The sequence below is a fragment of the Onychomys torridus genome, chromosome 15 (assembly GCF_903995425.1).
Source record: "Onychomys torridus chromosome 15, mOncTor1.1, whole genome shotgun sequence".
Classification (NCBI taxonomy): domain Eukaryota; kingdom Metazoa; phylum Chordata; class Mammalia; order Rodentia; family Cricetidae; genus Onychomys; species Onychomys torridus.
In genome coordinates this window covers 57,778,414-57,803,564 of record NC_050457.1, presented here as the reverse complement: position 1 = coordinate 57,803,564, position 25,151 = coordinate 57,778,414, and the positions used below count along the sequence as shown (strand labels likewise).

The 25,151-nt window shown below is 36.8% G+C and overlaps 1 protein-coding gene and 1 non-coding gene across 3 annotated transcripts in view; both read right to left on the bottom strand.

Annotated features, from left to right (window-relative positions):
* Nucleotides 1–25,151, bottom strand: part of LOC118596234 (cadherin-10) — a 191,228-nt gene that overhangs the window by 164,591 nt on the left and 1,486 nt on the right. The gene's annotated exons all lie outside the window — the stretch shown is intronic.
* Nucleotides 11,400–11,472, bottom strand: Trnav-aac. The gene has a single exon. It is a non-coding gene; the product is annotated as a tRNA-Val (tRNA).

Sequence of the window (25,151 nt, the reverse complement as noted above, 5' to 3'; positions counted from 1 at the left end):
AAAAATATGGAAGTGTTTCTGGAGATGGTTGATTGAGGAGGCTGCAGGGACGGAAGGAAGGTGAGTGATGCAATTCTCTTTTCAGTTAAAATCATTTGAAAATTTAAAAAAAATTAATACATTAACCCACATCTGGCACTGGACTTTTAATTAATAACATTTCAGTAGCAGCATTATCACCCCATATGGTGTACCTTCCCTCAAATTACTTTTCTTTAAATTAGACTACAGGTAGCAAGTTTCAACTAACCCTGCTCCTTTATCATCCCTGTTACCTCCCTCCAGGCCCATTGAAGTCTTCACATTTCCAGTCTCCCTCTCTACTTCTCTGTTCACATCTCATGGGCTTTATTAACTGAGAACGTCATGCAGGCTAGAGCAGAAATTTCTCCTCTTGCTTTAGTTAATAGACAGGGCTGCACAATATTTGTAAATACTGGTGTGTACACTAAAATTGTGCCATTCTCAGCCTCAGCAAAAGAAACCTCGGGTCCTCAGGTCACCATGGGCAGTGTCATAACTCATCAAAGGACTGAGAATAAGTGAGAGTTGGGTGTTTGGCCCTAAAAGGGACATCTGCATGACCCTTTTCCAAGGCTAATGAAACGTTGCTGAAGAAGAGCAGAAAGAAGGTGTGAGCCATAGGAACACAGAGAGGAACGCTGTGAAATGCTGTCCTCTGAGACACTGCATGAGTATGGCACGCACAAACTCATGGCAATAGCGGTTACTTGGACAAGATGTGCACAGAACACAGCCCAGAAGCATTCGAAAGGTTCAAAAGGCTCCACTCCTTCCTAAGTAGTAATAAGCAGTCAATGGTTGTTGGGGCTGAGAGGGTAATATTTATTCATTCATAATAGGTGCTCAACTCATAGCTGTCCATGCTCAAGTCAACAAAGCTCAGTTCCTGCTTTTGAAAGTATCCCCAATCTCAAATTAAATTCAGACACACACACACACACACACACACACACACCGCACAAAGAGTGGGATTTCTGAAGAAAAGATCCAGTAGAAGGAGGAAGTGGATGAGAGAAGAAATTTAAGGATAATTCCATGGAAATTAACCAGCTCTATAGAAGTTAATTTCATGTGTCCTCTAAAGAAGATAAGATTAGGCTAGGGCATGAGCAGGGGGTGAGGAGTGAGGGAAGGAGAGAAGCGCAACAGCATACAATACAAAAGGTGAATAAGGGTAAAGTATAATATCTGCAAGTATGGAAATGCCACTGCAAAACAGATTCATTTTTATAATTAATACGATTTGTGAATCATTACAATTTGTAAAATAGTATATTTAGTCATGAGAATTCTCAAGGGTGGAGGAGGGTTCTAAGAAAAAAAATTGCTAGTCTGTTAGCTTATTTCGGCTTACTTTGCTGATAAATTATGAACTGCAGAATTAGTAATGTGTTAAGTACATGTGAGAACTTCCAGAGACACCAATGTGTTTCAGCGAAGTAATTCTAGTTGCTAGTTTGAGAAAGGATTGCCATTCAGCCCTGTCCATTTTGACAGTGATAATCATAATGCACTTCAAATGTAAATAAAAACCTTTTTTAAATTAGAATATGTTAAAGTCATCCCCTGCTCCCCAGGACAAGTTTGAAGATAGAGGAAATATTGAGTGGTGTTAGCAGTGGGTGCTTCTCAATGTTCATGAAACAAAACAATTATTTCGTGTGTTTTAACTGCAGACAAGATAAAATGGAAGTAATTGAGATGTGAGGGGGGGAACCCTCTAATATCAAGTGTGTATTTAAGCTACCTATTTTTAAAAGAAATTACTTACTTAGAAGCCATCCAGTTTTTGCAGGATTTGCAAATGTGGTGTGTGTGTGTGTGTGTGTGTGTGTGTGTGTGTGTGTGTGCCAGTACAACCCTTCGCTTTCCAAAACATACTGAGAAAATATATATGTGGTTGTAATATAACATTAGTTTGGCATGGCCTAAGACATATAAAAAGAAATATTAAGTTGTTTCCAATAGCTCTGTGTCTTTAACCTGAAGTGTATGGAAATGGGAGAGCTGTAATACCTGAGCCAAAAATTGGTATTCTCTCTTTCAATTCCCCTTTCTGCTTCAGAGAAAAATAAGAAAATAGGGAGGCATAACTACTGTATCTGGGCATTCCCCATTGTTCATTCTGGTGCCAGTTCCAAGCCAGTAGCCCTGCAGAGACAGGAAGGCACTCTGACACATTCCTTGTAGGGATACTGGTTTTATTTAACAGTCTTGAACAGCTGGAGAGCACACAGCTAACGACCACTTGAGCATGAAAGTGTCTGATGACTGCAAATAAAATATTGCATGCGACGAGGCACAGCGGTAATAACAATATACAATAGGAGAAGGTGCAGAGACAGGCTGGAACCTGTGAACTGGAACAAATGCCAAAGGAGCCCTGCCACCTCCCGGTCAGGAACCATGTAAATCATCAGAGAAGTCTGTTCACAGTCACCTCAGTGTATGTGACTGGAAAATGACAGAAGCTCACGTGTTGAAAATGAAGAAAACTCCAAACAGAGAGAGTGTCAGCTTTCACAACAGGTTTCAACAGCATTTAAGTATTGTGTCAGTAAAAATGTGAACCGAAATCATCTTCTGGTCAGAATATTTCTTAACTTGCAGAGGAGGATGAGCCTAGAATCAAAGCCAGTAGAAAGCAACACTGAATTCTAAATGTAACTGCAGGCTGAGCTGGGATTTTAAATAACTGTGTGTGTTTTAAGGGATCACTTGCTCTGCTCCCTCTTGACGTTTTTGTTCTTTCTTTTCCCCCCTTACAGGTGACTGTCAAATGTATTCTGTGATGAAAATAAAAACTGCATCACTAAAAGGCATTTCTGCATCTTCTAAATGGCATCTCATCATCTAGTGAGAAATGAAAGATTTTCTGTTTTTTATTTTATGTAAGAAACATATGTCTAGACCGTTGCAGCACAATCAAAGCATAACACACAGTTAAAGGAGAAAACAGACCAAAGCAGAATACACACATGCGGTTTTTTTTTTTCTTTAATTTCACTAGATGTTCTGAAGACCTTGTCATCAGCACACTGTATTGTGGTTAGGAAGGAGCAACCTACAATTCATATTACCCTGCATCTTGGCTTTGTTTGATTTATCAGAATCAGGGCACAGAAAGCCTTTTGGTTACTTAAAGTTTTATTTTTTTCTGATCTTCAATAGAACAGCAATCTGAATGAGATAGTAGACTTTTGTCTACTCTATATTTAGATTTCTCTCATGCCTTAAAACTGATATTTACATTGGTTATAAAATTAGCAAGTTTTGATAGAAATCCTACTATCAATTCAAGAGTAAATGGCATACACTATGAAAAAACAAAATGGACTTCAGAGATGAAGATACAGCCCAGCTTGGCAGAGTGATTACCAGGATAGAGCCACAAGGTCTCCATGCAGGGCACAGGATTGTACTGCTGTCTGTTCCTGTGAGTCACACTCAACAGAAGGGAAGCCTAAGTCATTTTTATTTCTTATTTAAACTTTTTTTTTGAATTTTTTAACATATATATATATATATATATATATATATATATATATATATATGCGCAACAAAATCACAATACTAAAACAAGAAATTTATCACATTGTTTCAGGCTAAGTTATACATAAAAGGACCTCGGTCCCAACACAACTACTGCACCTAAGATCCTGGATTACTCTGGATGAGGAGACAGAAAGGTTCTAAGAGCCAGAGAACAGAGCGTTTGCTTGTGAGATCATGTCTCAGAAAAGTCAGAAGCTTTGCTCGTGAAGTCTAATCAACACAACTGGCTAACAGTGAGTGAACAAGAACGACAACAATAGACATGGGAGTGTGAATAGAGGAAAGCTCCCAGGACCTCAACTCTGTGTGAAGATCTGCAGGCAGCTAAGGAATGCTGAGAGCTGGAGAAGTAGTCTTCCCCAGGGACGAGCACACCGATTGGTTAGACAAGACTAAATAGCCAGGCACGAAAACACATAAGTAATATGTACACATACACGTAACAATAATTAAAGATAAAGAGGCCATTGAATTTGAAAAAGTAAAACAGTTCGATACATTGAAAGGTTTATTTGGCAGACAGGGACAAAGCAATAGATCTAATTATATTATAATTTCACTTTTTTAGCCACTCTTAAAGGACTATCTTCTGTTTCGAAAACAACAACTTCGCCATTTCAATTTTTATATTCCAGCTTTAGAATGCAGTATAGGTGTAATTTTCCAAACGTCCCTCTTTCTGAGCACAAACTAAAAATCCGACCCTATTAAGGCACCTGATAAAGGTCCTTGCAGTGGTCTACAGTCAGAACTGAGACCTAAATGCTGAAAGTGCACATTTTCTGTTAATAACCTCTACAAACCATGTGCCTCAGTGCTCTCAAACAGTGGAAAACATTACTTCAGAGAAACATGCATCCCACATCCAGAAAATGCAGAAGACAATCTATCCTTGAAAAAGTTGGGTAGTTTTGTGTAGGAAGACATAGAGATTAGAATCTTCAATCTAGAGGCTCTGACATCTATTAAATCATGAAGACGGTAGAAAGTGTGAAAGCCAAGCTATATACAAATTCAATTATACAGGGCCTAAGGGTGCCCTTTGAAGTTTAAGAGAGATAAATTTAGGAAAAATAATGGGATGTGCCATGCTATGTTATTTATTAGATGGAGTGTTCATGGAAGTAGCAGGCTAAAAATATAATAGGTTCATAAAAGGTTTAGATAAAAACATACAATAAATCAATTCTAGTCTATTAAAGGGACTTAGTACCATATAACATTAACACTGCTTTTATCTTTGTCCAAGTACACAGTACTTCTTGCTCTTTAGTTATAATCTGAGACCAAACTTGAACATTATTGCACTCAGATCACACAACTAAGGAACAAATTTCTGAGAATGAGGCAAAATAGCAGTAGTTGATGTGAGGAGGAGCTCAACAGATTAGCTGTTGAATGAATCCATTACCTATAGGCAAGATTCAAATGACCATTACTGGACTAGGATTAGATATATGTGATGCTCTCTAAAGGTTCATTATGTTGGATATCAATTGAATCCCTGTATATAGACGTATGATCTATCTGATTAGGATAAGTACATAAATAACTAAATTTACAAAAATAAAAATGAGATAAAGTCTATTTCCTTATTATGTGCACTTTAGACAATGGTGCACAGAGAACTTTATTTTGAAGCATCTTATAAAACTTCACTTTAACCATGAGATTTATCACATTTTGAAATGTTATTCTTTGCAGCAGAATAAAATATTTTATTTCATTATTTTCATTAATCTCTGCTAGAGATAATTTTAGGTTTATCTGGGGGCTTTTCTGTTGAATTATTACTTTTGAATTGTAGTTTCTTATGTCAATATTGATATTGAAGAATATATTTTTAAAAAGTCTAAAAGTTGTAGGTAATTTTTTAGTAAAATAACATTTATCCCTTGAAACATAGAAGGCCAAGACATAAAAGGTAAAAGTTGAAGAAGAAATTAACTGGACAAATAATGCTCCAAGTTAAAATAAATGCATAAATATTATGGAGTCAATATTCTTCTTGTTCAGAAAAAAAATGAAGTGGTTGATGACTCTCTATGGATGTAGACAAGGAGATTCTTTAGTGATCAATATGAATGGAAATATTAAAGACTTGACTGACTTTTCTTTGTATAAAGACATGCTCATGTAACTCAATAGTTCATCATAATGTCAGTTGATTCTTATTTGGAAAAAAAAAAATCCTAAGATATCCACCTTCTTACCTAGGAACTTACTGGAGATATAAAAGAGACAATGGTCCAACTGGAAAGTAGGTCCTTAAATGACATGAGAGGATTTTTTGACAGCATAGTCATGACTCTTAAGCACAAAATTATATTAATATATTCATATTATCACAAGAAAGACAGCGCTTTTCATTTTTTAATCTAAATCAGGTTTTCAAAGCACTGATATACACTGTAATTTTAATATGGTTTTATAAAAATGAACCATTATAAAAATACTTTAAAAAAGTAATCCTTTTATACTTGCAGTCATGTGAGAAATAACTGTTACTAAACCTTCTCTACCATAATCACCAAGTTTTCTAAAACTAAGTGCAGTGAGTGCACACGAATGTGACACACATGCATCTTGATACAAGTTCAATGGGTGGGCCAATTTTTGTTGTAAAGATTAACATAGACTTTGAGATCTTTGTTTTCATTTTCCATGTCCATGGGTCATAATGATGACTAAAAAGTCTTTTAAATTTGTTTTATATGCACTTAATCAATATTCACAAAAAGTTCTCAAAAGTAAGTGTTCAGATGGGAAATAGTCCTCAAACTGTAAACACATGCATTCTTTTACCTTTCTACTCTGAAGTGATCACTGTGACTATTTTTAATCTATAAAAGTAAAGAGGTATTCTGTGAACATTCCAATATATGCATTATTTCTCAATTGAGAGCATTGAAAACTAGTGCCCAATGTCAAAAGGACAACACAGTGTTGTTTTGAGATGGTAGTTTTATCATAATTATTTCACTTAGATTTGTTTTCTTGTGCTTTACTCTTTATGGATTTTGACAATACTAATGCTACATCCTGGCAAAATCATATAATGTTTAAACTTTTCTATTTCTAATGGTACACAGGTAAAACCATGGCAATATATAGATTAAAATGAATGGTCTAAGTTTAGTTATAAGAGCTAGCGAGCAAGAAAATTGAGCCATAGGCCATGGCCATGCAATTTATAATTGACATAAGTCTCTGTGTGTTTACTTGGGTCTGAGTGGCTGCAGGACTGGGCGGGATACAGGAAAACTTCCAGCTACACATTTCTTGCACTTTTAAGTGTTTCTATGCATTTTAATTCTGTACCAATTTCCCTCATTGCAAAACAGGTGATCCACAGCAGGTTCTGGGTGAAGAAAATTTTATAAAAAGGAAAATGTGGCACACAGTTGACCTCATATTTTCTCCTTTTTATATTTCAGACTTTCAGATATGGGAGAGAAATTATGATTGGAGGAACAAGGATGTATTAACAGATTCATCCCAGGTCTCTCACATAACAGCTTTGTGATTTGTGAACACTGAGTAATGTGTCTGATGCTCAGTTTCCTAATACCATTGACTTCCTGAACCATGACAGCAAAAAGCAACACCACACACAGATCACTGTGCACAGTGTATAGAAAGCAGAAAGTGCTAAATAATTAATAGCTATTGTTATTTCACTGTTATTGTCTAATCACTTGCATTAAACCTTTTCTGTTAAAAAAAAAAAAAAAACAAAAAAAACAAAAAAAACCTACTAATATTGATAGAGCATCTACCTAAATGAACGCGTAATAGCATTAATTATTACCAATGGGTATGTATCTGGTAGGAAATTTTCCTGTGTATATATTTATGTAGGTATACAATCTCATTTGTAAAAAATAAACTTGAAAAGTTGGCATTTATTTATACTAATCCATTAGACTTGGGGGACATTGGGAAAGAGGAAGGGGAGCATAAAGAATATGAGTTGGAGACTGGGAAAACAGCTTTGAGATACTACACTTGAACCATGGCATTGGCACACACCATGGACTCACAGCGGCTGTGTACATCTACACTGGGTCCATTGAACAATCAGCTACAGAGGTAAAAGAGAATCTCTGTCACATATGGCTTATCTATTTCCAAATGACAGATTCTGGGAGAGGGGTATCCTGGTATCCAGTTGTATACCTACCCCTGAGCTTACCAGGCTCTAACCATTAGTTCTAAATGCAGAATCATGCAGATGACCCTGATGAAATGCCACGGGACACCAAAAGAATTAATAATGAATACAGATTTATAGTAGAGGTAGCTGATTAGCTGATTGGAATTGGTGAAAAATGGGGGCTAAAAGAATTAAAAATACAAAAGGTACATTATGGAATTATAAAATAACAAAAGTTACTAATACATTTTGATATTGTCAATGTTTTCACTTCATAAAGAGTTAAGTTTTAACTGCTATTATAGCAAAGCAGTAATAAAGGAAAGGAAGAATTGTGCCTAACTGCTAATTCACACGTTGCTGGTGATTGTAACTATCACTATAAGAGAGTATCATAAAGAAATATCAATGACAGAAATAAGTAAGTCATTGTGTGATCACACATGTGTCTGAGGTGAAGAAGGATTTAAACAAATAACATGGCACACTCATCATACAAACTCAGCAGAATGACCTTATGTATCTTACACATGTAGAAAGTCAGAGCACCATCAGAAAGCATAGACTGAAGAAAAGCCTGCCTCCATCAGTAGGTGCTAAACAGGGTGCAAATGTTGAGAAACTGGATCCCAGAGAGAAAAACTGAAAACATCCAAGCGGTAAATCAGAGTGCATATGTATTTAAGGCTCCACAAGAAAGGACTGCTGGGGTAGAAAATGAAACACAAAGAAATACACACAGAGATCGCTGGAATAACTTTTCTGTCACCCCATTTGGCTAACTTCAAAGAAATACCAGCTTTTAGCTGAATGACAAAAATTTTATATGAGTATTAACAATTGCTAGTTTATACACATAAAATGCCAAATAAAATTTTTATTATCATGTTCTTCAGATTGAGCTTTGTTGTTGCTGCTGTTGCTGCTGCTTTTACATTTTAAAGAGGGCTGGATAGGTAGAGTTCATTTGTTTTATTTTGATACAGGAGTTTCCTTTTGTTGCCTAAACTGGTCTGCAACCCCTGGATTGAAGGCATTCTTTGGCTTCAATCTCTGTAGTGCTGGGATCACAAATATGGGCCCCTGGAGCCAGCTTTATTTGACATATTTTTAACTTAAGGGCTTTTAAAATAATAGCATATTTTTGAGCTTGTTAATCTTGTCTGTTGTGTAGCTGATTCCTCAGAATGAAGACATTCTTTTCCTGAAAGAAGATGGAGCTTCACAAAATACAGGATACTAAGGAATCTGGCAGGACCCAGTCTTCCTCAGGGGAGAGCACATACCCTGGCAAGTACCAAGTGGTAAGCTCTGCAAACATACATGAAAATAACAGTATATAAGCTAAGCAGTCTGTATTTAGGAACACACCACACACACACACACACACACACACACACACATACACACACACACGCACACGCACACGCACACGCACATGCAAACGCACACGCACACGCACATGCAAACGCACACGCACATGCACACACATTAACAATAATGAAACAAGAAGCCGTCAATATGGAAGAGAGCAAGGAGAGGTGTGTAAGGGGGTTTGGAGGGAGGAAAGGGAAGGAGGAGATGCTAGAGAGTTATATTAAAACCTCAGAAAAGAAGAGAAAAAATAAGTTACAAGTTTTGAAAGGCCCCTCACCAAAACTATAAAAGAAATAAACAATGCCTAGGAAGACAAGGCTCAATTAGGAGTGACCTACAAGTTGGACATAGAGCTTCACGTATTCAGCTTTCAAGAGCTGTCACCACACCGGGGAGGCCTGTCAGTCATGGGGCTGCTTTGAGAGGACTATGCCCTGTAATTAGCCCTTCACACACAGTCCTAGGGGGCATCCTAATAAATTCAGTGTGTCCACAAGCTGGTCTTGTGGGGAATCATTGTTCTGGTATGCCGGGTGCATTATGGGGTGACCTAGTATTTATTCACATCTCCCTAGGAAAATAAAAGTAACTTCCCAATCTTTGACTGAGCATTAAATCATTTTCACAAATGTATGTTTCTTAATGTGAATCCACATAGTTTCTGTTGAAAATGACCATATCGCACCAGGCGGTGGTGGCGCACACCTTTAATCCTAGCACTGGGGAGGCAGAGGCAGAAGGGAGGATCTTTGTGAGTTCCAGGAAAGGTGCAAAGCTACGCAGAGAAACCCTGTCTCGAAAACAAAAACAAAACAAAACAAAACAAAAAAAAAACAAAAACAAAACAAAACAAAAAAACAAAAACAAAACAAAACAAAAAAACAAAGAAAAAAAAAGAAAAAAGAAAATTACCATATCTCTCTGTTCTTCCTTGGTTGCTGACACAGATGCAAATTTTTTATTCATCCTCTACCCAAATCCAATTAAAAGTACTTTCTTTTTTATTACATCAGTTGTTGGCTTTTGCTGTTGTTTGTTTGTTTGTTTTGAATCATACTGATTTAGTTCATACTGTGTAGCAAGTCTTTAGAAATGGCTTTTGCTAAAAAGTACTGATTCCTTGCTTGGAGTCAATAAGATAAAAAAAAAAAAAAAGTAATAAACGCCTGGCATACCTGTCTTCCTTTTTGGACTCATTTTTCTTGAAACTGATTCAGAATCCTGATCAAGTCTGTACATTGGCATAGACTGTTGGTCGGAAGGCACGATTCAAACTTAAAGTCTGTGTTAGGGGCTGGAAGATAGGCAAAGATATTTAATGTGATTTGTCTTTCCAAAATAGCTATTGTTTAAAATCCCTTTCTGACTTTTCTTCATTACTTCAACTCACTTACTTAGAGACATGAGGGCAGACCTGACATGGGGTTAAGTGACTAAAATAAGATAAAGAAAGAGATTAAAATAGTTAGAATGATAAAGAAAGCAAGGCCTGTTCTCCAAGAATTGCAAAGTAATATATCTGCTTATATTCTAAGGCAAGTTAATTACAAGAGATCTAAAGAACCTGTAATGACTTAAAAGGAAGAAAGAATTTCAATTCCCCAAGCAAGCACCAATAATGCCAGTCACATGCAGTAGACTCCTACAATCATAAAAACTCCTTCCAGCAACTTTTAATAGAGCATCATGTAATCCCTGCAGCATTCTTAGGATATGACTATATCATTAGCCCATGCTGCAGATGATAAAACTGAGGTCTACCTAAGCTTCACACCTTTCTCAAGATTTCCCAGTTCCCCCCTTAGTGATAATGGAAGTGCATATGCCCCTAGAGCAGATATAGTTAAGTGATCTGAGAAGGCATTTGAGATGTAGGGGGGAAGAGATGGAGACCTAGTCACTAACAGTAGAATTCATATAACTTTGAGAGCTGGTTTTGCCCCATCCCTGAATGATGAGGCCCTCCCTGAGTCTCTTACACTGGTACAGTCATGAATTCTATCTGTAGCATGGACCAGAAATCAAAGAGAAAGCAACATTCCTTCTAACAGAGATGGAACTAACATGATGTGGCCAACAATTGTATGTGAAAAGGAAAGGAGTTATGGGTCTTCTCATCCGTAGCTACAGGTCTCTGAAATGGTAGGTAACAAAGAGTGCTCTAAGTAACAGCTAACGGGGAAAATTGCCTTATTCTTGAGGACAATTATCTTTAACAAATTATATTTTTATGGGGAAAATTTGGAACAGAAATTTCTGTTTTCTCTTTTATTTATTTATTTTATTTTTTTGAGCTGAGAATCGAACCCAGGGCCTTGTGCTTGTTAGGCAAGCGCTCTACCACTGAGCTAAATCCCAAACCCAGTCTGTTTTATGTTTTGAGTGATTGTTGTCCTCACTCATGGTGGTGTTACTTTCATATTTTTCTTTCTACGGTTGTGATTATAAATTGTCTATTTACTAAAAAAAAAAAACTCTATATCACCTTAATCAATAACATTAAATGGGACTATGACATCACCAAATGTTTCTACTTAATTTGAACATTTCTCAAGTTTCTAAACAGAGTACTTTGTCTCTATTTTGCTTTGGGAGTTTAAGTAAATGTATACTTGTTAGAAATAATAGGATGTTTGAACCATTACATAGAAAAGAAAATAGCAGACTTTTGAAATAAAAGCAAATCAATAGTAATATCTTTAGAATAGAAGTGGTTTTGTTGATAGAAAATGTGTGGTTTAACGAGAATGAAGTAATCAGTGTTTTCAGTCTGTCATTTGGGCGGAGCATTAGAAATCATATGTTCTGACCACTTGTTTATGTCACATGGCTGTCTCAAAGGCCCGAGCAGAAAGGGAAAATGACTTTCTGACAGCAACGGGAAATGCATGGATAAACACATGCCAGGGGATGATGGTCATAAGCTGTCTTGAGACTTTTAGACGGACATGTGCCTTCCTATCTAGCTCTGTTCCATTAATGAAGACAAAGGACCCTCATGCCTCAGAGGGACCGCCTCCACTGGTTCCTTCAGACCCTGTAAGCTTGACTAAGTTGTTCAGTGTCCAGTCTTGAAACAGAAGTTTTATGACAGTGAAGATAACTAATAATCAGAACATCAGGTGAATGTACAGAGAGTGATAAAATTCTAGGGGTAGCTCCAACAGTGAACACATGGAAAAATAGGGGTGATTTGATACCCATCTCTTGCTGAGATATGAGCAAAAATGGAATCTGAAAAGAATTCATATTTATATTCAGATAACAAAGTAAATAATGAAAAGTTCATAGAAACAACCAATCTTGCAAATTTCAACTGTTCATCAGCACAGATATCCAGTTCCTAGAAGGGAACTGTACTATTTTTAGAAAGCACTTTCTCTTATCAAAATTAGCAGACCTACCAAGAGTTACATCCAGTGAAAACAGAAGTAAAAGAACATTGATATTTAGTACATATGAACATTACTCTAAGTCAACAAAAATTGTTACAGTATTTGATGACAAAATGAACCACACAGACTTTCCTCTATAAAATGACAGACCCCAATGAAAACTGCCTTAAATCCCACAATTAACAATTGTTTTCTGGTCTGATGTTTAAGATACTAGATGACTATTTGTCTTGAATTTTTTTTTAATGCTTAAGGAATCTTTTTTGGCATAATTGTAGCTGTGAAATTAGTTATTTTTTAATTTAAAATTTGTCTGCATCAAAAAATGTTATAATCATGGATGATCCTTATCTAACCCCTATTTATAGCCCTTAACATGAATCCAGATGTATTTCAGAACTTTGTAGAACAGGGTTAACTAGAAAAAAATCTTAAGTAAGGGAACATTCTCTAATTAGGGCCACTAGGTGGCCCCAAACACCACTATGTGCCACTCAGAATATGAATGAAAATTTGCCAAAATATAAGCCACAATTTACCTTAAATGGGTCAATATTTCAAACATGAGCTCAACTCAATCCTATCATCATTTTCATATTTAACTCATGTGTTTTTAAACTGAACACATTCAAAATAACCAATCAAATATCTGAAAACCTTTACAAAGTCTGGAGGATTTTGCAAAGAATTCTTTAAGTTGTCTGCATAATTAACAATTCAATTATGGTTGTTTTCTTAAAGTTTTAAAATTAATTTCTCCACTAATATTTACCCATTTTCTTCTCTTTTTTTTCAATTAAATGAAAGGAAAAATATATGCAAGCTAATGAACTTTACCGCTTGTATGATTAAAGAATTCTATAACTAATGAGACAGCATGTCTAATTCTCTAGCCTTGAGAGGCCTATTAATCAAGTATACTTAGGTAGTCAAGCACACTAGCATTACAAAGTATATGGTATTTTGAATTTGCCTTCTTAATCAGTTGGCTATAAAGCAGGATCAGTTTCCCAAATATGAAAATGAAGTAGTAGGTGGAAATGCTACTGACTAGACACCGGTTGAACAATGACAAAAGACTGCCCTTGACTGCATAAATAGCACAAGATCAGATGCCACCTGTCAATACAGAATCATGACGAAAACTGAAGACTGACTTTACGTGTTCTCTGAATTACATCTGTCATTTATGTTGGTAGTGTTTGTTGTTGCTGTGCTTATTTTTACAAACTGGAAAGGGAAGAATGCCCTTCATCAATTCAATGACTTCAGTAGAAGTTGTGGTTTGCTTTCTGTTTGTTTTTGTTTGTTTGTTTGTTTGTTTGTTTTGTTTTGTGTTTGTTTGTTTGCGCTAAGGTATTTTCCAAAACCTAAGGTTCTTAGGACCTTATTGGGTTGTCCTAACTGGAGTTGATATAACCCTGGTTTGGTCACTCTGGGATTACTGATGTGAGGTACCATACTCAATCCAAGAGTGAGTGTATAAAACAAATGTAAGAACATTTCTTAATTAATTTATGAACATTGATGCCTGGTGGTGGTGGTGCATGTCTTTAATACCAGCACACAGGAGGCAGAGGCAGGCAGATCTCTGTGAGTTCGAGACCAGCCTGGTCTACAGAGGGAGATCCAGGACAGGCACCAAAGCCACACACAGAAACCCTGTCTCCAAAAATTAAAAAAAAAAAAAAAAAAAAAAAAAAAAAGATTTAGGAAAATCGAAAGACAAAACTGATTTTGAAAATCAAATATCAAAAGCAATGCCATTGGTGCATTTTGAGTTATCTTTCAAAAAAGGAAGAAAAAGCTAGAAACAGTGGTTTGTTGGGCTGATCTTTGTATCACCGTGAACGTGCAGAGTGAATAGAATAGATTAAACTAATAAAACCTGTTAAAATTTTCACATTTTTCAGAAGATTAGATGGTTTCATTAGATAATTTCCTAAACCTAATCTGAGAAATCAGTAGCCCACTGACTTTCAGCTTGTAAGACTGTCTCAAAGTTACTCTTGTGATTTATAGGGATGAAAACTTTAGCGGAGTCATTCCCTGAAGTCACAACCTGTGTTCAGAACTCCAGCTGGATCAAGAACAGAAAGGGAGAACAAGGAATAACAGACCATGATAAATGAAGACCACATGAGAACAGGAACAGGCAGAGTGCTGGAGAGGTCCCCAGAAATCCACAGTGATACATCCTCTGTAGACTGCTGGCAATAGTCAAGAGAAAGAAGCCTGATCTGACCTAGTCTGGTGATCAGATGGCCAAACACCCTACCAGTCGAGCTGGAACTCTCATCCAATAACTGATGGAAGTGGATGCAGAGATCCTCAGCCAGGCCCCAGGTGGAGCTCCAGGTGTCCAATTGTCGAGAAAGAAGAGGGACTGTAAGAGTGTGTATTGTTGAGACCAAGATTGGAAATAGCACAGGGACAAATAGCCAAACGAATGGAAGCACGTGAATTATAAACCAAAGCCTGTAGAGCCCCCAGCTGGATCAGGCCATTGGATAAGTGAGACAATTGAATAGCTTGAACTGTTTGGGAGTCATCCAGGCTGTGGGACCAGGACCTGTCCTTAGTGCATGAGCTGGCTGTTTGTAACCTTGAACTTACACAGGGACACTTTGCTCAGCCTGGAAGGAGGGGACTGTACCTGCATGTACTGAATCCACCAGGTTTAAATGAATCCCCAGGAGAGTCTTGGCCCTGGAGGAGATGGGAATAGAGCAGAGGGGATGGGTGAAAGGTGGGGGCGTGGGCGGGATGGGGGAGGACAGGGTAACTCCTGGCTGATGTGTAAAATTAAAACACAAATATAATAATAATAAAATAGCTTTACAGAAAAAAAAAAAGGAGAATCTGTGTTTGGGGATTTAGCTCAGTGGTAGAGCGCTTGCTTAGCAAGCGCAAGGCCCTGGGTTCGATCCTCAGCTCAAAAAAAAGGAGAATCTGTGAAAAGAATCATTTTTACAGAACAAAAATGGCTCATGTTTCACCTGAGTGAGTTCACGTGGTTTATAGAACTCACAACTGTGCATGGCCTTCTTTCTAATGCCCCCCCCCCCCCCCGCCCCTCTGTGCCTGTTTTAGGATCTTCACATCCTTTTCAACATTCATGTCCATTAACCGGCTGGTTGTTGCAGTGGCCATTGGAGAACGCAATTTAAGTTTCTAGCTTTCATTCAACTCTTTATGTGCTGACATTTCCCCAATGACTGGGGAATGGATGTGTTTATAACTCTTAGGTATAGAGCTCTTTCCAATTACAATAATAGATTGAAAGAGCCCATCCCTATTAAAATTGGCGAATGCACTGTGTCCCTGGAAATTTTGTGTTTCAAACTCCCATTTTAAAGAAAACTTTTTCAATCAATAATGCTGCAATTGATAAAATGCCATTCCTAAAATCAAAACAGTAAGGCTCTCTCAATTTAACTTAACTACAAAATGGATATTTCACGATATTGGTTAAAATATTTTTAAATTTTAAATTTAAAAATGAAAATGATCTGCTAAGGTAAAAATAAAACACAATTCTAATGATGAAAACATATGTTATATGAACTTACATCAAGTAATTGTACCAATAACAATAATATTTAGCAATAATGATTAAAGTTACTACTAGAACGTGGATTGTGTGTTAGCTAATATTTGGTACATTTTTAGGCTTATGGTAATTGCTTCTATTAATCATGAAAATTGTCATATTACAAAAGTATACATATTAACCCCATTTAACTGATGAAAAACCTTCCAATGATATTAAATATTAAACATATGATAAGTGGTACAGTTACAATTTTAATTGAGACAGACTGGTGCCATGCTCCATGTTTTTTCCATTAAAGGTCAGTGGGAAAATTCTTAGGTTAAGGTCATTACATTTTCTAACAAAGAGACTCTCAATGTTTCTGATTTGCAGCTTTCTCGCTGTGTGGCCTCTTTATTAAAAAAAAACCCTCTGCAGTCTTTGTGAGGGAGATCTTTTTCAAAGTGACTAAGTGTGCAGCTTTTCAGTATCTGAGAGTATGAGAACCCCTATTAACAATTTTTAGTGATGGCACTTTGGAGTGCAGTTTGCCCTCATGTGCATCCATTTTCTGTACACTTCTCTGGTATGGGCTATTAGTCTCAGCATTGTGCCTTCATTTTATTCCACAGAGTGTCCTGCATCTGCAAGGTGAAAATTAGCTGCTGCAAATCTAAGTGCAGCATAGCTCATCCACTGAGGGGCTGCTGCAGAAACACAAGTTCACAGTCCACTTCTGAGACTCCGTCAAAAGAAACTGAGGTGAAACCAAAATGTAATTTGAACCAAAGAGATCACTCACCCTGATAGTCTCTGAAAACATGTGATGCAGTGTTCAAATACAAAAATAAAGTTTAATGGAGGTAAAATTAGAGTCATGTCTTATGCAGTTTAAAAGTACCTATTGTTTATCAGTTATCATAACTGGAATAGGATAGTAAGCCATGTGATAACTAATCTCACATCCATTCCTCTGTAGCATATATCAATGTAACATATGTCCACCATCAATCCCCCAACCCAGTCCTCTCTCTTTCTGATATTTATCCTAGTATTTAAATAGGGCTGACCTGACATTTATTAGGAGGCTAAGGAATACTTGAACTTGAGAATGCATGAGTGGATGAAATTAATAGCGAAATGGTTCCTTTAATATATATATATTTGACCATAAAGATGAAAGACTAGTTAGGTATGGTGATACATGCTTATAATCTCAGTCTTAAAAAAGGTTGAGACAGAAGGACCATAAGTTTCTGTCCAGCACAAGATACATAGATATTTTTGGGTGTGGGAGGCATTGACTTCTAAAGGGACAACCGCACTAGACAAAGAAATAAGTGACTATTGTTGATTTCATGCAAATTTTACAAGTAGCTCCTAAGAATGGTAAATTTCAAAGAATACTACTAATATTTCTATTTTAGACCACATAATTGTTAATATTTCACCTTTTTTTAAAGAGCCTATACCTCTGGCTATGACAACAAAGCGGTGGCTCATTGTCCTTCCCCCAAAAAGCATAAAATGCTGCTCAAGGAAGCAAGAAAGAACAGTCATTACACGGACTCTAAGAAAGCATTTAAATATAGAACAGAAAACAACAACAAGAGCAGAAAACCAACTTAAACACGTACAGTACATGAGAGCCTAAAATCAAAAAGCAGCTCTATTGACATCATAGTGTTACGCCACTTGGCCCTGTTCAAAGTTGAAAACATGAAGGATAATGGGACAGAGGTTTACATGTAAACTTGTAATTTCTTTACTTAACGTGGAAGGCTTTTGTCATTCATACCTTTTTTGCCCTTGGTCTACTAGAAACAAGCTGGATCTAACCTCTAAGTCTAAAATTAGGTGAAGTCTTGTCTTTGTTTTAAATCATTATAATTCCCATTTACGAAACTTCACACCTCCTGTGGGCTGGATTTCAGATTTCAACACCATGATAGTGGATAACTCTAAGAAAAAAGATAAATATAATTTTAAATTTACAATATATAGATATTAAATAATCTATGCATACAGTAAGTGATTATATATATTTTTTTTTCTGTAAAGAGAAGTTTCTTTGATAATGCATGAGATTGATACCCATTAAATTAGACTGGAAACCACATGTAATGTATGTTGAATATAAGTATATATATATATATATATATATATATATATATATATATATATATATATACACACACACACATATATATATGTATATACATATATATACACACATATATTTGTATACACACACACACACACACACACACACGTACATATGTGTGCTTCCTAGCATTCTTGAGCACCATTTCATGTCTTTGTGGTTTATATGTATGTGTTCTCAGTATTATGTGTATAAATCTGTGTGTGTGTATGTTCTGTCTGTTCCAGAATATTTGTGCTAATTCCCAAGTTGGTTAAACTTTACAAATGATTAAGTATTATGTAGTACTATTTATTTATAGTTAAATATCAAAATGTGTTTTATAGAACACAGTAGCTAAAGAGAAAAGTTTCTGGGAGGGTATGGAGATTTTTTTTTTTTTTTCTGACTATACACCAAAAAGTTGAGGTCAAAACCATGTATTTAGTGTAAGACTGTTACAGAAACTCAACACTCTTCCTATAAGAGTTAAAAGAAAAATAAAAAATATGCATGGAGATGTATGCATATAAACTCAACATTCAGTAGGAAAGAAGAGTTCAGAAGAGCTGCACAAGTCAAAGCCAAATTTATCTACATAGTGAATCCCAGGAAATGGACAGTACATAGTGATACCTGCCCAACATCAAAAGTTCAACAACAACCACAGAAAGAAAGAAAAATAGAGAAATGGGAACGAGAGCTTGAATTTAAGTTTCAATGTGCAAATTATTTTCCTTAAAATCACAACCAAAAATAAATAGTGGAGGTAAAGAAATAAAATTTTCAGCATACAAACCATGTTTTTTTTTTTAATATATTCCCTGTGAATTCACAACATTTTGGCAGCATGCCCAAAATCTGTGGAGTCTCAAGCTATACAAAATCACAGTAGCTAGTTGGTCACAAAGTTCTATCACCAGCTGAAGACCTATTTGCCACTGAGAGATGCTTGGAAAAAAAACTGGTCAGTTTTCTTTAAGGGTGCATCCCCAGGAGTTCCACCATTCTCTAGCATATAGCTCCAAAAACTAATTCTAAAAGAATTAGTGAAAAATAAAATTATTTTTTTCCAAAGAAAGGCATCTTTTCAGTTGTGGCACAGAAATTTCCTGAGTGAGGAACAGTGGTGGTATCCTCTATAGTTACCTGGTATTATTCAAAACTACAGAACAGGAATAAACTCCAACTTACACTTTAGAAATAAATTAAAAAAGGGAAAATTATACTTGACTATATTAATGGTGACAAGGCAGAACTGAGAAGAGGTACCAAGCCATGTGGCTGAACATAGATAAGAATTATGGGTTAATTTAAGTGTAAGAGGTACCTGGTAATAAGCCTGAGCTAATGGGCAAACAGTTATAAATAACTGATTATTTTATAAAAGGCTGCTGGACTATAAGTGGGAGATTTGTCCTGACCATGAACCAGGAGGGGCACAGGAAAACATCAAGCTTCATAATGGTTAAACGATGTGCCCTAATTTTTTTAATTGATCAAAAGATTGTAAATTCACCTTTGCTAAGCAAACAAATGCCACTCTTAGGAGCTTTTAAGTTCACTTTTTTAATTATTTAAGAATTATTTTAAATCAGTTGAGTTAAACATAGTAAAATTTCAATGTTTATATATGTTGAAGAAAATAGCTTAGTAAAATAATTGATGACTGTAACAGATAGGTTCAAATGGAAACATAAAAAACATGGAAATAAATTCTTAAAATTCAGCACAGTTCAAATTTTTCAAATTTTCCAATGTGTGAGACTTGTAAAGATTATCTTTAGAAGGCAATTATTTGAAATTTGAAAGTTGAGTTAAGAATTTTAGAAGCATTTATTACTTTCTTTTTTTTTTTTTTTTTTGGTTTTTCAAGACAAGGTTTCTCTGTGTAGTGTAACATGAATATCAAAGAGTCTTATTAATAAGATCAAACCTGAGGCCAGTTATTGGGGTGAACGCTAGAAGATCAGAGAAGCAGAACAAGCCACAGCTACCTCACCTTGCCAGTTCCTCAGCTGGTCTTGTTTCCTTAGACTGGATGCCCCTGAGTCCTTTTCCAGAATGGATATCAGCTGAACTGTGCTGCTCCAAAGCCTAAAAGCTTAACCAGCCAAATGCTTAACCAGGCAAATGCTTCTAGTTTCTGGTCTTCACTCCTTATATAATCTTTCTCTTTCTGCCCCCACTCTCTGGGATTAAAGACGTGTGTCACCATGCCTGGCTGTTTGCAATGTGGCCTTGAACTCACAGAGATCTGCCTGGCTCTGCCTCCCAAATATTGGGATTAAAGGTGTGCACCACTACTGCCTATCCTCATGTGTAATATTGTGGCTGTCCTGTTCTCTGACCCCAGATAAGTTTATTTTGGGGAACACACAATATTTGGGGAACACAATACCACAGTTTAGCTTTGTTACCTATCCTGGATCTCGCTCTGTAGACCAGGATGGCCTCGACCTCACAGGGATCAGCCTGGTTCTGTCTCCCAAGAGCTGGGATTAAAGGCGTACACAACCACCACCAGCATCATTTATTACTTTTAAAAATCCCATATTCTATATTGTTAACGGTGAAAGATTACTCCCTTCTGTTTTACTGGTTATGGAACAACAGGAAAAATTGTTTGATTTTTTTTTTTATGTTTCTATCTGTACATCCATTATTATATATGTATGGATATTTGCCATACATGTCTGTCTATGTACCAATTGAGCATCTGGCACCTTCTGAGGATGGTAGAAGGCAATTGAATCTCCTGGAACTCCTGGAATTGGAATTACTAATGGTTGTGAGCCACCATGCTATGTAGGTGCTGGGAATGGAGTCTGCCTCCTCTGGAAGAGCATGCAGTGCACCTAGTCATTGACTCATCTTTCCTGCTTATGTTATAGCTGTGTGTGGTAACTCATACCTGTAACTCCAGCAACTGGGAGAGGAGTAACATGAGATCGCCTCAAGACACCAGACATTAATTAATTGATTAATTAAATATAGTAATGCTTTCACAGAGCTTCTGTTTTGATTACACACAAAAATATGCTATGAACATTGAATGACCTAAGTAGATATGCTGACTGTCTTTGATCTATTCAGACAGCTCTATCAAATTTCCTGTATTTATACCTACTGGGTTAACACTTTAGAGAGTTACCAAAATAGCTCAAGTTAAAATATTTACTTGTTCATTATTTCAGTTTGTCACACATTCTGCTTAACCTGGTTGTTGCTCCACTTTCTTACCTATGCTTCCACCCGGAGTTCTGAGGAGCAACAGCAGTCCTTTATCTGACAACATGGGGACAGAGATTCCTCCCTACCCATCAGTTTCCTTTCTTAGGTTAGCAACTGGTATATTTGTTTCTCACAGCAGAGAAGAATCAACACGTTTAATGGAATACTGCTTTCTGGAAGCATGCAATTTATGTTTGATTTATTTTTAAAATCAGAGCTCTGTCAAGCCACTTCAATATTCTCTTCTTACACTAAATCAACACAGCCTCATAATCAATACCTGATGGGCTGAGAATCATAATTCATGACTATGCAGTCTCCTTGCTGATTATTTGCAGAAGTCATTCTGTTAATGAAAGCTGAATGCTCAGGAAACCAAGCTGGCGCTAGTTTCAACTCCTCAGAAGGCTCCGAGTCAACAGGATTGCTTTCAGTTTACAGGACATGCTCTGGGCAACAGAAGTGTCATGCATGTTACAGTGCACGTGATGAGGCAGAAACTCCAACACATGGTGCAGTGGAGGTGGGGATGCTGGCCACGAAACTCATACACGTGATAGAAACCCCAGTGGGTATAACATCAAATACAAATGGACATTTGTAATTATCAGAAATGAGAGAAGAGGGGAGATAGAGGGAGGGAGAGCAGAGAGGTGCTAAGGCGAGAGGGAGGAAAAAAATGAGAGAGTGGTGAAAATGTTCAGTTAAATTTATGAGGATCAGCCATGCTCTAAGTGTTTAGACATGTCATTTAATGCTAGAATCCCTGATGAGAGACCATGTTGTATTACATCTTTCAGCCTACTGCTGCATCCTGTCCTGAAGCCTGAAATGTCATTTAACATTAATTTATAAAGCTGCAGCACAGAGAGGCTGCTGTCTGAAAAAAAAAATAAATAAAGACTGAACACTGAAATCACATGATTTGGTAAAGTGCTTTATAGAGTTACTGACAAACTCCTTAAGAATATGAATCTCTTAGCTGCATGAGATTGCTACAGGAAGGCATTTCAACCTCCCACAAGCATGGATTATTTCTAAGGAATGTTGTCTCTGAAATGATGTAGGCTATGATTTGATTTTACTCACTCATATTCAATGCTCAGTTTTCTCTTTTTAAAAGTCTACTTCCAGAATAGTTAAAGCTTAAGAAAAATGTATTCAGTAATAGAGAGGCTAGTACATCACACATTCAGGAACAAAGAGATGGAACAAAACTATAAAAGAATCAGTAATTTTCTTTAAAAAAAAAAAAAAAAAAACTCCACAAAAATCCACCTTTCTCTGCGAAGCTGCATTGATAATAAAGTCAAGCAAAAGTTGTGTTAAAAAGCCATGTTTAAGACCTACTAGGTTATTTCTGATAGACTGATGCTAATATTTCACTGTTCTACTTCAAGAGACATCTATCATGGTAAAGTGATAGACCTGGTTTTCCAGCCCTGTGTGTGGGTGAGGGCGAGTTGGACTGAATGTTGGCATGAGAGGGTTGGCAAAAGCAGCTTGGCCTTCTGCTTTAGGCAGTCACCCGGAGAGGAAAGACAGGAACTGATTTGGAATGGCTCAAGGGCTCAGAGCAAAATATCAAGTAAGGAGTAATTCTATCACTGAGTCAGAATGCCTACCAAGGTGACCTTACACTAGCATTGCCACCAGGGAAACAGGCATTGCTTGTTGGCTGAAAAGCAAACAAACAAACAACTGAACTTGTTCATTTAAAAGCAATAGAATGTTAGAAGTACGTTCTGTGAACATGATCCCACTGCTTTAAAGACACACAAAGAAAGCCATTTTTGTTCTATACATTACAGGTTATCGTCTAGACAAACTCACTGACTGGACTGTCGTGTAAATCAATATAGTTTCCCATGTCAACTTTCTTTTTCCAACTATGCATTGAATAGTTTTCTTTTTATTCCGATCCTCGCCATAGTTACCTCTAGATGGTAGCTGGAGCAATGTTTGACCAGCTTCAACACCAGTGAGAACAGATAAGAGGTGATCTTTCTCTGGACTTGCTTTTTATCCTCCATCCACTTCATTACAATCAAATACATAGCAAGTGGGCTCTTATGTGAGTACCGTATTCTTCAAAATATTTCAGATGAATCGAAAACAGTTATCAAAAAAATAGGTCTGACATTTAGAAATTAAATAACTGAACTAAATGACCTATAATTGGCACAAATAATATTTCTATTTATTTGTACTTGCCACTAGTTTGGAACCACTTATAATGTAACATCAGCAGGATGTGATTTACAGAGTAGAAATAAGAATGCATGATGGCTGATGCTCTTGAAACCTAAGGTCTAGACTAACTACGGTAGTTGAGTTCACATCCTTGGTCTCTATTAATTGCTTCCTGTGCCTTAGGAAGACTCCTAAGAACACTTAACAATATGTGCTTCACAGCTGCTGAATCAGCATCCTCTGTCCAAAGCTGTGCCTGTGCTGCCGCCTAGTGGTGGTATGTGGTATAAAAATGACATCCTCCGAGAGAATGTGGTGCTGTATCTCTTACTGCAAAGTAGGTTAAGAAGCACAGGAAACAGCGATGTGACAAGAAATCTCCCAGATCTATACACTTTGCCTTCACTGTTTGATTATATGGAAAACCAAGTAAACGTCAACTACTTCACCCTTTAGTCCGATGATAATTCACATCTTTCCCAATTAATCATTCCAATTTTACCCGTTACAATTACAGACATATATAGATATACCTTTTTCATATTCACGAAGTTCCTTAATGGTGTATCAGAACTGTATATCTCTCTACACACAAAAAAAAAATCTTTTTTTTTTTTCATCAGTGATATCCCAGTGTAGGGTTAAAAAAAAAAAAAAATTAAAGATCTGACAGTGGAGCACTGCCTTCCAAGTCTGCATAGTGCTGAGCTTCTTAGTGAACACTGGTTTTTATAAAGATGAGGTAGTCTCACCTGGAGAATTAATCAGGCATCTGGTAATTTAACCATCATTTGCACATATGTATAGCTAGATGGGTTCACTCAGTTGCCATTTGGTTTTCCCAGTTTGTCCTCGCCTCCCCCCATCAAAATGTATGTCATTCCATTCTTTGGAGGCAGAGAAAGAATGTGTTCACCACTGAAGTCAATTTGTTAACAGCAAGTCTTTGAAACCAAAGAAGTGTCTGCTTTAAGGCAAGCAGACAGTGAGTCAGACTTTAAAAACAGTCAAGAAAAAAAAAAAATTAAGAGCAAAAGGAAGCAATCATCTATCTTTTTACCCTTGGGATGGTTTTGCAATTGATGTGCCCCTTGGCCACATACACAGGCTGTTTACATTTGTTCACTTTTCAATCCATTCACCTCTCTCTGCCCAAATAAACCAGCATTCCCTCCCGCTCTGCACACTGAATACATATGTGCCCCATTTACCTCCCCGGGGTGCAGATTACCCATGCAACTTATCATTTACCCATTTCTCTAGGGCACACTCTCTTCCTTTTCCTTCCTCACTGTAACTAAAAATGAACATGCAGCTCTGTCAATGACATAATGTTTTCATGAAAGTTCCACTAATTAAAAATCCTCACCATACCAGACCTAAAAAAAAAAAAAAAAAAATGAGCACACTCTTGCCAAGTGTTATTCACCACAGTGAAGCTCTTGTAAGTACGTTTTAGAGAAAGACAGAGGGGGATGGTGTGAAGGGAGAAAGTCTCCTAACATATGCATTGAAGTATAACAGTTGTCAGCATCACAG